This window comes from Trichosurus vulpecula, chromosome 4, assembly GCF_011100635.1.
Source record: "Trichosurus vulpecula isolate mTriVul1 chromosome 4, mTriVul1.pri, whole genome shotgun sequence".
Lineage (NCBI taxonomy): Eukaryota > Metazoa > Chordata > Mammalia > Diprotodontia > Phalangeridae > Trichosurus > Trichosurus vulpecula.
In genome coordinates, this window is record NC_050576.1 from 72,602,485 (window position 1) to 72,608,484 (window position 6,000).

Below are 6,000 nucleotides of genomic sequence, written 5' to 3' on the forward strand. Positions count from 1 at the left end.
AGGTTTGCAGAGCACTTTATAAAAACTATCTTACTTTATCATTTTATCAAGTATTATTATCTTTATTTTACAGGATGTTGTAGCACATAGACTCTGGATTCAGTTTCCCAACCCATACACACACACTGGAAGGTCAGGTCACTAGAGTATGGCTACTACTTCTCCCTTGATGGGGTCATCTCATCTCCAACTGATATGCTCCCCCCGCCAAAAAAAAATTGATTATCAGTTTATATGACTTGGACAAGCCAAAATTAAATAACTTTTAGAAACAAAAACATTTTCCAGTCTTCTTACTCCTTATACCTCCCTACATACTCTTTGACCCAGTGTCATTGGCCTCCTTACTGTTCCTTAATCAATACACTCCTTCTCCAGGCTCCAGGTATTATCATTGCCCATCTAGTCTCCGTTTCTGGAATTCTCTCCCTCCTCATCATTGGCGCCTGGCTCCCTTGGCCTCCTTCTAATCCCAGCTAAAATCTCACCTTCCACAGAAGCTTTTCTTGATCTTCCTTAATTTTAGCTCCTTCCCTCTGTTGATTATCTCCAGTTTATCCTGTATATCTCTTTTCTGTACAAAATTGTTTGTGGATTGACTCCCCCTTTAGACTGTGAGCTCCTTGAGAGGGGAGACTGGCATTTGCCTTTCTTAGTTTCACCATGTCTTAGCACTGTGTCTGGCACACAACAGGATCTTAATAAATGTTTGTTGACTGATTCAATAGAGGTGTTCTCACCTGACAAAGGTATCAGGACATACTGTATTCAGTTAGTTAATTGGGGTAGAGATGATCGATTGATTGAAGCAACATCTACCCTTCCTTTAGGAAACTTAAGTGACTTCCCTGGGGTCATGTTAGCTAGTCAATACCAGAAACAGGATTCAAACCCAGGCCTTTTTTTCTCTTTTAACTTATTTAATATTTTATTTTTCCAAATTACAAGTAAAAATAATCTTAACAGTCTTTTTTTTTCAAATTTTGAGTTCCAAATTCTCTCCCTCTTCTCCACCTCACCCCCATTAAGAAGGCAAGCAATTTGACACATGGTATACATGTGTAGTTATGCAAAATAAGTTTTCAGTTAAGTCATTCTGTGAAAGAAAATACAAAAAAAAACAAAGAAATGAAAGAAAAAGTATCTTTAATCGGCATTCAGGTTCTATCAGTTCTTTCTCTGGAGATGGACGGCACCTTTCATCATAAGTCCTACAGAATTGTCTTGGATTGTTGTATTGCTGAGAATATTCATAATAGATCATCACACAATATTGTTGTTTCTGCATACGATGTTTTCCTGATTCTTCTCATTTTACTTTGCATCAGTTCATGTAAGTCTTTCCATGTTTTCCTAGGAGCATCCTGCTTACCATTTCTTAAAGCACAATAGTATTCCATCATAATCATATACAACAACTTGTTCAGCCATTCCCCAATTGATGGACATCCTCTAAATTTCCAATTATTTGCCTCCACTAAAAGAGCTACTGTGTATATTTTTGTACTCATAGGTCCTTTTCCTTTTTGTTTTTGTCTCTTTGGGATATAGACCTGGGAGTGGTATTGTTTGGTCAAAGGGTATACGTGGTTTTATAGCCGTTTGGGCATCGTTCCAAACTGCTCTACAGAACGGTTGAATCAGTATCCCATTTCACCAAATGCATCAGCATCTCAATTTTCTCACATCCCCACTAACATTTGTCATTTTCCTTTTCCGTCATATTAGCCAATCTGACAGGCGTGAGGTGGCAGCTCAGAGTCGTTCTAACTTATATTTCTCGTGTCAATAGTGCTTTAGAGCATTTTTTTTCATATGACTGCAGATAAAACCCAGGCCTTTCTAAGATCATGTCCAGGATATTATCCAGTATGAAGCCCCACCTGTTTCTCCCTACTCAGTGTAATTCAACAAACATTTATTAAAGTACTAGGACAGGCCCTGGGCGTACAAAGATGAAATAGGATGGAGTTCTGCCCACAAAGTACTTCCAATCAAATAGGCAGACAATATTTGGCTTTAATAACTATAATAGAAATTGAAATGTGATGAGTGCAGAGGAGGTCAAATAAAGTTATAAGAGATTTAAGGAAGCACAGAGTACTTTCAACTGGGGAGATCCAGGAAGACTTCATGGAGGAAGTAGCGACTGAATTGCATCTTGGGATTTCAAACTGGCTAATGCTTTCTTGATTTTTGCCACACTTTAATTCAACCTATTTAACTGTTTAACCATGAACATGGGAATGAGTAAAACAACATATTTGGAAGGAATAGGAGTGACCAGTAGATGGGGGCTAACTAGATTGTTGTGGTTGTGGTTGTGGTTGTTGTTGTTGAGTCATGCCCAACTCTTCATGACCCTGTGGACTATAGCACACCAGTACTGTCCATGGGGTTTTCTTGGCAAGGATACTGGAGTCATTTGCCATTTCCTTCTCCAGTGGATCAAGGCAAACAGAGGTTAATGACTTGCCCAGAGTCACACAGCTAGTAAATGTCTGAGGCCAGATTTAAATTCAGGTTTTCCTGACTCCTGGACTAAAGCTCTACCCACTAAGCCACTTAGCTACCTTATTTAATAGATTAGAGACTCTTTATTTGAATATATTCCTAGACAAAGGCACTAAGATTTAACCATGAGGGGTGATTTGTAGTTATTTGTCCAAGCCCTGGTACAAAAAAGGGAAAGCAGATCTCTACTAAAAAGAGTGCGTGGGATACCTCTTACACTTACATCAACTTTAAATTTTCCCCTTTGCAACTTGGACTCATTGCTCTTAGTCCTTCCCTTTAGAACCAAAGAGAGTGAAGCCCATCCCTCTTCCATGTGACAATCCTTGAAGTATATGACTACAACAACTTTCTTTACAAATTTTTCTCCAAGACAAACGTCTCTAATTTCTTTGACTAATCCTATGATGGCATGAGCTCCAGACTTCTTATCATGCTATTTTCCCTAGACCCTCTTCTGTTTATCAGTGTCCTTAAAATGCAGTGGCCAGAAGTGGATGCAAAACTCCAGATTGGTCTGACCAGGGCAGAATAAGAAACATGGCTATTGCTTCTTTATTCCTCTGTGCCAGGCCTCTCGCTGTGGCCTAAGATCTTCAATCAATTCTGTTCAATAAACAATTGTTTGCCGTATGCAAGGTACCGGGGATACAAAGTCAAAATAGAACGGTCCTTGACCTCAAAGAGTTCTGTTATCATCTCTATGCGAATAACTCCCAAATCTTTCTATGGAAATTGCATTCTCTTCTGGACTCCAGTCCTACTGTGCCAATTGCCTACTAGATATCAGCACCTGGATGGTCCAGAGGCATCTCAAATTAAACATGTCGAAAACAGAAATCATTACAGACACACACACACATACACGTGCACACACACACACACGCATCCCTCCTTGAAATGTCCCTGTTTCTATTGAAGACAACACCATCCACCCAGGCACTCAAATTCACAGTTTTGTGTCTTCCCTCCCTCCCATCTGCCAAATCAAGTTGGTTACTAAGTCTTGTCACCTGATCACAACATCTCTACCACCCCTTCCCTTCTCTCCATTCACAGAAACATTATTCTGCTTCAGGCACTCGTCACCTTGTTCCTCGACTGTGTGAATAATTTGTTAATTGGTTTCCTTGCATCTATTCTCTACTCTGCATCCTCTACAAAGCTGCCTCATTCACATACCTAAAAAATAGATCTGACCATGTCATTCTCTTACTTCAAAATCTTTAGTGTTTCCTTATTTCTTCTAGGACAAAAATATAAACCCCATAGCTTGATATTTGAAACGCTCCAAAAAATGTTTTACGTGATTGCACATGCATAATCTAAGCCAAATTACTTACCTTCTCAAGGAGTGGAGAAGGGAAAGAGAGAGAGAGACAGAGACAGAGACAGAGACAGAGAGACAGAGAGAGAGAGAGAGAGAGAGACTGAGAGAGACAGAGAGACAGAGGCAGAGAGAGAGACAGAGACAGAGACAGAAATAGTGAGAGAGAGAGACACAGAGAAAGAGAGAGAGAGACAGAGACAGAGGGGAGAGAAAGATGGAGGGAGAGAGAGAGACGGGGGGAGAGAGAGAGAGAGAGACAGAGAAGGAGGCAGGGGAGTGAGGGAGGGAGGGAGAAAGGGAGGGGGAGAGGGAGAGAATTTGGAACTCAAAATTTAAAAAAAAACAAATATCAAAATTTTTTTATTTACATGTGATTGAGAAAAAAAATAAAAATTAAATGTCAAAAGCTAAAAAAATTCCACAATTTGGCTCCCACTTACCTTTCTGGGTTTATTTTATTTTGTAAACTTCTTTTCAGATACTCTTCATTCTAATCAAACTACTGCTACCTATTCTCTGTACAGTCTTTTCCATGTCTTTTCTTTGCACAGACATCATCTAAAATGTACTTCTACCTCACCTCCATTCTTACAATCTCTAACTTCTTCAAAACACAACTGAGATGCCACCTCCTACACAAGATATTTTTTGTTATGGGTAGATCCCTTCCTTCTCACCTCTTCTATAGAACTAAAGGCGGGAAACATTCCCAGGAATACAGTCCAATAATAGTTGCAATTCCGAAAGATACCAGGCAGTGGCAGCAGAGAGCGTCAAAGGACCTGTAGAGAGCAACAACTGTAGGAACACAGAAGACCAGCAGATGACAGCAGAGAGCAACCCATGAAGACCAGTAGAAGGTAGAACTTCACAACCCAGTAGCTGCAAACTCAAGACATCTCTAGAGCAGCTAAATGATGTCCAAAGCTCTGCAGATGGAACAGCCTTGCAGAAACAGCTCTTGGAGGGTACATTGCATGTTCCTTGCATGCTGGCCCCCTTTCATATATGTTATCTTGGCCATATGTGTTCCCCTATGTGTGTGCTCAGCTCATACACAATCCCTGTCCAAACATTCCTTAGATGTATTCTCTATTGCCACCAGTGGTGCAGAAAACAGTAACAGGGTGACTGTAGCTGTGCATATGGAAGGATATTCCTTGTCATTTATTTTGCTCTCCCATTTATTAAAATGTCTTTTGCTTTGAACTCACGTTGCTCCCATAAAAGGGACATCAGTGGAGGAAGGAGGAAGGGGGTTTGTTTGGGGTTTTTTGTCTTATTTCTACATATGTACTTTGTATTTGCTTATTTGTGCATACGTGGATCTGTTATTTCCCTCAGTAGAGTTTCATTCACAAGAGCTTCCTAGCCCTCTTGGGCTGATTTCCCCTACAGAATTTTAGTCCATTGAATACTGAGTACCCTTTCTTGAACCCTGTGCAATCTGCTCTTCCCAAAATTAGTAAGCAATTAAATTCTTCCCAACTTTCCTTTATTCCTCCATAACTAATTCTAAGATTCTCTATGGATCCCATCATTTCTGCCCCTTAGCCCTACCAGTCCCTCCCTCTAAATGAAAATCACTCCATCTTCTGAAGAAGGAAAGTACCTTTAAAGTAAGTCAAGAAATTATTCACTCTCTACTTATGGTTAAAAGAATTTTATCAAAAGGGAAGATAATTAAAGTGTGCCCCCCTCCCCCTTTCTACTACATCATGTCTCCGCACCAGCTTTGGGATCTGTTTCCAGTACTCTTAATGTTTTTTCTCTTTCTGTCTAGGCAAGTCTATAGTATAATCTCTATTTGTCTTCATTGAACACCCAAACACTCTCTGTAAGGCTTCCCCACTTAAGATTCTGCCTTTCTTCAATTAAAAATGTCTTCTGAATATACATAGCTACTCTGTCCCCATTCCCCACGCTATCCCTTTACTAATTTTGTACAAGTTATGCCCTTCCAGAGCCATATTACAGGACATGTCTCATCCCTCCAAGTCTCAGTGAATGACTATAAGGACTGATTTGCCTCCTTGAATTAGGATTTTGGAAAGTTGTTGTTGGAAATTAGCTTAGAGGACATCTGGTCCAATCCCCTCATTTTAAAAACTTTCCCAAAATCACAAAGCAAGTCAACAACAGAACTGAGACTAAAT